Source organism: Primulina tabacum, chromosome 16, assembly GCF_025594145.1.
Source record: "Primulina tabacum isolate GXHZ01 chromosome 16, ASM2559414v2, whole genome shotgun sequence".
Taxonomy (NCBI): Eukaryota; Viridiplantae; Streptophyta; class Magnoliopsida; order Lamiales; family Gesneriaceae; genus Primulina; species Primulina tabacum.
In genome coordinates this window covers 34,470,482-34,478,779 of record NC_134565.1, presented here as the reverse complement: position 1 = coordinate 34,478,779, position 8,298 = coordinate 34,470,482, and the positions used below count along the sequence as shown (strand labels likewise).

Here is an 8,298-nt window from a genome sequence, read left to right as displayed (position 1 = left end):
AGTACCGACATTACGAGCAGAATGTACATGCCCTTCATTGCTGCCGCCATTTCAATATTTGGAAAGTATCATGCAAGTTTAGTGTGTGTGGAGAAGATTGTACGATCGATATGCTGCTTATATACTAGAGAAAATTTGCCGGTTGCTCGTCTGTCTTGCATTAATATCAATGGATATACGGTGGTTGATTAATTACGAGGAACTGTATGAACAGTTGGTCGTTTTAAATGCCCAATATGAGATAATTGGTTGTAATATTCAACAAGTTGTACTAAAAGTAGCCCAAGAAACCAATGAACGAGAACTCATTGGCTTATCCTCTGTTATATTTGATTAGGCACTTGTTTTGTATAGAAATAATTTGTAGGATCCAATGAACGAGAAATCATGAGTCCCTTCTCGCCACATGTACCCATCATTCCTTCCAAACCAAACCAAACCACGAGAATTTTAGTTTTAAATTCTTCCTAACCATGCTGTTGTGTCTGAGTTATCAATTCTAACTCCCACGAACAAACTGATCGTTGAAATTTAACATGTAATTTGAAGATTAATTGGCAATATGAATCAGATATTGTGAGCATACAACTTGGTAACAAAACACAACGAATTTACGTGGTTCAGTCAATTGACCTACATCCACGGGAGAATAACCAAGTTTTATTGATGTTTTAACTTGAGGAAGAAGAAGTCAGTTTCTCCTTTTTTCTACTCTATATTACAAAGTTTTGCATTCCTTTTATAGACCTCAAATCTAGTTCCACAAAATCCATGGACTGTTCCCATGTTGTGATTCTCTAGATTTTATCTTCGTATGTCAATCTTTCCAGCTATTTGTGCTTATCGTGACAGGCTGTAAGCAAGGAGTCGTATGTCTCTGAAAGACTCCATCAGTCAGCTTAGTACTCAGCTGAACCATCAGTTGTTGTGTTCAACTGATATCAGCTGAAACATCAGTTGTTGTGTCCAACTGAATTCAGCTGAGCAAGGAGTCGTATGTCTCTGAAAGACTCCATCAGTCAGCTTAGTACTCAGCTGAACCATCAGTTGTTGTGTTCAACTGATATTAGCTGAAACATCAGTTGTTGTATCCAACTGAATTCAGCTGAAACATCGGTTATTCTATCCAGCTGATATTGGCTGATCAATCAGTTGTCTTATCCAACTGATATACGCGACTGAGCAGCTCCTTGTTTCCGACTATCAGTTTGAATTGTCCAACTCTTTGTGAGACACTTCCTCAACAATCTACACCTTGTCTTCAAAAGTTGGCTATTCTCCATTCCCTTTCGGATTATTTTCTTGCTATAACGTTAACCAAATTCAGGCAATGTTTGAATTTGGTTTGGGGTAACGCTTTTGTCATAGCATCAGCTGGGTTTTCTTCGATGGAAATTTTCTCGACTTTAACATCTCCCTTTGACAGCACGTCCCTTACAAAGTGTAGTTTAACATCAATGTGTTTACACCTTTCATGATAAACTTGATGTTGGGTGAGATGAATTGCACTCTGATTGTCACAATGCACTGTTAAACTGTCTTGTTCTATCCCGAGTTCACATATTAGCCCTTTGAGCCATATGGCTTCTTTGATGGCTTCAGTTAGGGCTATATATTCAGCTTCGGTAGTGGATAGAGCAACAACTGACTGAAGCGTTGATTTCCAACTTATCGCAGTACCATAGAGGGTGAAGACGAAACCAGTTAGTGACTTTCTTGTGTCAAGATTTCCAGCATAATCCGAATCTACAAAGCCTACAACTGGTTGGATTATATCTTCTTGTCTTCCAAAACATAATCCCAAGTCAGTTGATCCCTTCAAGTATCTCAATATCCATTTGAAGGCTTCCCAGTGTACTTTTCCAGGGTTACTCATGAACCTTGATACAACACTTATTGCATAGGCTAGATCCGGTCGACTGCACACCATGCCATACATCACACTGCCTACTCCACTAGTATATGATATGAATTTCATTTCTTCCCGTTGGTCATGGCTTTCAGGCGACTGATCACATGAAAGTTTGAAGTGTTGTCCTAGTGGTGTTGACACTTCCTTTGATTTATGCATGTTAAAACGTTGCAGTACCTTTTTGATGTATGATTCTTGACTTAAGAATAACCTCTTTGATCTTCTATCTCTCTTGATCTGCATCCCCAGTATCCTCTTAGCTTCCCCAAGTTCCTTCATCTCAAATTCAGTTCGCAACATGCTTTTAAGAGTTTTTAGCTCTTCCTTGCTGACACCAGAAATTAGCATATCGTCTACATATAACAGTAGAACCGTTATCACTTTGTTGTCCACCTTCTTTATGTATACGCAGCTGTCAAATTTACTTCTTGTGAAGGATATTCGGGTCATGAATTCATCAAATCGTTTGTACCATTGTCTAGGACTCTGTTTCAAGCCATACAAGAATTTCTTCAGCAAACATACCTTTTTCTCATCTCCGGTTTTTATGTAACCCTCCGGTTGTTCCATAAAAATGGTTTCTTCGAGTTCTCCATGAAGAAACGCAGTCTTTACATCGAGTTGCTCGAGTTCAAGGTCCAATTGTGTAACCAATGCGAGCATTATCCTTATCGAGCAGTGTTTGACAACTGGTGAATATATTTCATGGAAATCTACACCTTCTATTTGTGTAAATCCTTTTACAACAAGTCTGGCTTTGAATCTAGTTGGTTTTACAGTGGAAGAATCTTTTTTAACTTTGAAGATCCACTTGCATCCAACTAATCTTTGACCGTGTGGTTTGTTTACTAACTGCCAGGCCCTGTTCTTTTCCAGTGAACTGATCTCCTTGTCCATAGCAGCAAGCCATTTGTTTTTATCCTTGTTAGAAATGGCTTCCTTATATGAGGTCGGTTCTGAATACTCCACATGTTCTGCTATTGCGAGTGAATAGGAGATTATGTCAGCTTGTGCAAATATTTGTGGTGGTCTTATTTCCCTTCTTGCTCGATCCCTAGCAAGCATGTAACTGGTGTCCTTTCCTTTTGACTGAATTTCTTGTTTTATGTTGCTGTGTTTAGTTTTGACTTCCTAATGTTCATCAGCCCTTTGTTTCATATCCTCTCTATGATCCTCCACCTCAATTTGTAAGTTTGAATCATTCATTCCTTTTGTCAATGAATTTTTGTTTCTATGTATATATCCCATCTTGGATTCATCAAACGTTATGTCCCTGGAGTTGAAGCATCGGGGTCCAGTAGGCTCAAGGTTCCAAACTTTATAGCCTTTAACTCCCTCTGGGTATCCTATAAAGATACACCTGAGAGCCCTAGCATCCAGTTTGTCTTGTTTCACATGAGCATAGGCCATGCATCCAAATACTCTCAAGTTTGAGTAGTCTGAAGGAGATCCTTTCCAGAGTTCCATTGGGGTCTTGTAATTTAAGGCACTCGATGGGCACCTGTTGATCAGATAACAAGCAGTTGTAACTGTCTCACCCCAGAAAGTTTTTGGTAATCCAGCATTCAACATCATGGCCTTAACTCTTTCAAGTATTGTACGGTTCATGTGTTCAGCCAGGCCATTCTGTTGTGGAGTTCCTGCTACTGTCATGTGTCTTGTAATGCCTTTCTGCCTGCATAACTCCTTAAACTGCTCTGACAAATACTCCAACCCATTGTCAGTCCTTAGATTTTTAAGTTTCTTGTCCAGTTTGTTTTCAACTGACAGTAGCCATTCCTTGAACTTAATATATGCTTCATCCTTAGATTTCAATATATAGACCCACACTCTTCTTGAGTAATCATCTATTATTGTCATGAAGTATCTGTCCCCTCCATGTGTTGTGTTTTTAGAGGGTCCCCATAAGTCAGAATGGACATATTCGAGGGGTTGTTTTGTATTATGTTTTCCTACCCCAAACTGAACTCTTTTAGCCTTCCCAAGTATGCAGTACTCACAAGATTTTAGTCCTTGAATCTTGTCTCCACCTAGCAGATTATGTCTTGATATTTCAGTTAAGCCTCTTTCACTCACATGTCCAAGCCTTAAATGCCACAGCTTAGATGCATCTAGCTTGCTTTGTATCATCGAGGCTCCTCCGACCACTGTGTTTCCCAGAAGTATGTATAAGGAATTTTGTCTTACTGCTTTCATTATAACCAATGAGCCCTTTGTTACTTTGATGCAGCCCATCTCACATTTGAAAGAGTAACCACTTGATTCTAGAGTGCCTAGGGATATCAGATTTCGTTTTATCTCTGGGACATACCTTACATCTTGCAAGATATTGTCTATTCCATCTTGCATCCTTAATCTGATGGAGCCTATCCCTTTTACTTTACAAGCTCTATCATTCCCTAGAAGAACAAGTCCTTGATCTGATTCTTCGAGGTTCTCAAACCAAGATTTCGTTGGACACATGTGGAATGTCCAGCCTGTGTCCAAGATCCATTCTTTTGTGGAGTCATGTTCAACTATGGCTAGTACTTCAGCTGAGTCATATCCATTTGAGGCTACTGCTGCTTCTCCATCGTTCATGGGTCTTTCTTGAGGCTTTTTCTTCCTGTCGTCTCGTTTAAAGTGTCCTTCTTTGTGACAATGAAAACACTTGTACACTCCTTTACTTCTTGATCGAGACCTGCCTTTAAATCCCTTATTTGTCCTTCTTTCTGTCCTTCCTCGGGCAATCAAAGTTTCTCCATGTGACTCATCACTGTTGTTCAATTTCTTTTGTAGTTCTTTTGATTGTATGGCTGACTGGACTTCTTCTAAAGATATTGTTTGGTCTGTGCCATAAAGCATGGCATCTCTGAAGTTTTCATAGGACTTAGGGAGAGCATTCAACAAGATTAGAGCCTTGTCTTCCTCTTCAAGTTTCACTTCAATATTCTCAAGATCATCCAAAATCTTTATAAATTCATCGATCTGATCGACTAGGCTCTTCTCTTCTCGAATCTTGAATGAATAAAGCCGTTGTTTCATGTATAATCTGTTTGCCAAGGACTTAGTCATATAAAGACTTTCGAGTTTGAGCCACATCCCTGCTGCTGCTGTTGTTTCTTTGGATACTTCCCGCAGAGGTTTGTCCCTGAGACATAGAATTATAGCACTTTGTGCCTTTTCTACTATCTCGGTCTTCACTTTTCTATCTTCAGTTCCATCAACCTTGCTAGAACCAGTTGGTCCATCATCTCTGTTTAATGCTTCGATGAGTCCTTGCTGAACCAAGATTGCTCGCATCTTGATTCTCCATAATCCGAAGTCGTTTCTTCCAGTGAACTTCTCGATATCAAATTTCATCGATCCCATTGATTTGTTCGTAATTCCCACGGACGGCGTCAATTGTTGTGTCTGAGTTATCAATTCTAACTCCCACGAACAAACTAATCGTTGAAATTTAATATGTAATTTGAAGATTAATTAGCAATATGAATCAGATATTGTGAGCATACAACTTGGTAACAAAACACAACGAATTTACGTGGTTCAGTCAATTGACCTACATCCACGGGAGAATAACCAAGTTTTATTGATGTTTTAACTTGAGGAAGAAGAAGTCCGTTTCTCCTTTTTTCTACTCTATATTACAAAGTTTTGCATTCCTTTTATAGACCTCAAATCTAGTTCCACAAAATCCATGGACTGTTCCCATGTTGTGATTCTCTAGATTTTATCTTCGTATGTCAATCTTTCCAGCTGTTTGTGCTTATCGTGACAGGCTGTAAGCAAGGAGTCGTATGTCTCTGAAAGACTCCATCAGTCAGCTTAGTACTCAGCTGAACCATCAGTTGTTGTGTTCAACTGATATCAGCTGAAACATCAATTGTTGTGTCCAACTGAACTCAGCTGAAACATCAGTTATTCTATCCAGCTGATATTGGCTGATCAATCAGTTGTCTTATCCAACTGATATACGCGACTGAGCAGCTCCTTGTTTCCAACTATCAGTTTGAATTGTCCAACTCTTTGTGAGACACTTCCTCAACACATGCAAATCGGCTTGCTGAGTTTTCAAACTTAATCTTATGTCTTGTTGTCGCTATGGAATGGTTGTGACATAATGTCTGGTTTAAAGAAACATGAAGCACCTATGTTGAAAGTGTTGTTTATATGGTTTTGAAGGATTGGCGATGCTTTGAGACGAGTAGGTCTAAATATGTATTAAAGTTCTGTATGGTTTGGTTTAGAAGGATTGATGAGTACATGTAGCTCTAAACATGTCTTATAGCTTGAATGTAAATTATGTTTAAATGTAAAGAATTCATGTTTTTAAGTGAGTTAAAGTTTCATGAACGTCATTGGTTTAAATTTCAGTAGTGTTATATATATTAGTATTGGTTTTGTTGCTTGTGACAGGTGGTTTAGCCCAGTTGCATCTATATTTGAATATTTTTTTTAAAAAAAGCACAAACCATTTAGGAGAGATGCATATATCACTACAAGAATAAATGCCTTATGGTGACATTCATAAATGTCATCATATTCAATATTTAGTGACATTTAAGTTTTAGTGACACCTCTAATAAATGTCATCTATTCTAATGTCGTCTTAAACTTCCTGACATTTTTTAATGTCATTATAAGATGTTAATGACAACTTCATACGTGTTACTAATTATTCATATAATGACAATTTTAAATGTCAGGAAAACTAACGTTTTAAAGACATTTATACATGTCTTGTTATTATATTAATAATGACAAATTTATATGTCATTTAAAATCATTTATAATGATTACTAAAAGTGTCGTGTATGTTATTTATAGTGACAATAAAAAATGTCATTAATGATAGGTTATAAGGTTAATTTAAAATGTCTCATTATGTAATCTGTAATGACACTTACAAATATCTTCTATACTAGTATATAAGAACATTGAACATTGTCATTAATAGTTATTTATAATGACTTTTTGAAATGTCTCCAAATGAGTTTTACAATGACATTTTTTATGTATATGATTTAATGTTCTATTGTGACATAAAAAATGTCATATTTTATGAAATGCCATCGATTTTCAATATTTTTTTAATATAATATTCAAGGATATAACAAATTAACATAAATACAAATACAAAATTTTAAAATAGAAATTAAATTGCTAATCAATAATTGTCATTAATTTTGCAATCATTACTGTATAAGAGTGACAAATTTGTTACCTCGAAAAACATCTATACCCCAACAAATGTACCAAATGTATTTAGTTTAAGAACTAGCAAACAATTAAGTCTTGTAAAGCACAACATAAGCAAACTCGTGACGCATCTTCATTCTTCAACCATCTCATCTTAATCAAAATCCAATATTCTTGTCACCTACAATAAAAATTCATATATTTGTATGAATGAAATATAATTAAAGAAGCACAAAATAAAGAGATTAAAATTTAATTCAAACTAGTGAATATCATACCAAATGATAAACTGAAAAATTATTATTTATCCAAATGCACTTAGTAGAAATCTTTCTTATTAACTGTCAACTGCAAATATAATTGATATAAGTTTAAAAAGATACTAACATGACGGACATAACAATAAATACTAGTAAATTGAAAAGTTGAATATCATACCAAATGACAAGGCCAAGCTATCATTCCTCCAAGTGTATCCTCAATCTTTTGTAAAAGATCATATGGCCTAATCAAACACTCTTCCCGTTCTAGGACAACTAGTACTTGTATTTCACACAAATTTGGTCCCAACGTCTATCTTCCTACTTCGGTATTTGGATCCATGCTACGAACCACTCTTTTTGCCACAATTTTCGTCGAATCAAATAAACTTTTTATTGAGACAGAACATCAATCTACGTGAAAGTGCAAAAGAGAAGGTTTTGATAAAAACAATTATAAAGTACAATCATCAATAATTATTATGCCAATGAATTTGTCCAGCTAGCCAGAAAACAAAAAAGCATAAAGAAACATAATTCAAATTAGTTAACTCATGACAGCAAAAAGCAAGAGATTTTACTTAACAGTACAAACATCAGATAGAAAATTTCATTTAGAAAAATTAGTCAACATGTGCAAGTATTTAAAACAGTAAAACACAGCCCAACATCAATCAAGAATGCTTCTATCGAGATAATAGATGAGTTAAACTCATTCAAAATGAGCCAAGATTGAAATGAGCATGATCATTCAGTATTGATCGGACAAATATTATCACAAGAACAAGTTGCAAGACATGCAAGTAAAGGTCCAAGAAAAAATAATTACAACAGTAGAAAAGGAAGGGGGAAATTAATAGAATAAGACATTCAAATCTCCTTAAAGTGATCAGAAAATAGAATTACTTCAACAATCACATCAAAAGATAAATTTGGAAAGGAATG

General features: G+C 36.1%; 1 long non-coding RNA gene across 1 annotated transcript; it reads right to left on the bottom strand.

The window, feature by feature from the left end:
- Positions 1-7,032: 7,032 nt before the first annotated feature.
- Positions 7,033-7,742, bottom strand: LOC142529752 (uncharacterized). Its single transcript, XR_012815954.1, has 3 exons — positions 7,532-7,742; positions 7,372-7,441; positions 7,033-7,274 (listed from the first exon to the last, which is right to left on the bottom strand). It is a non-coding gene; the product is annotated as an uncharacterized LOC142529752 (long non-coding RNA).
- Positions 7,743-8,298: the final 556 nt, after the last annotated feature.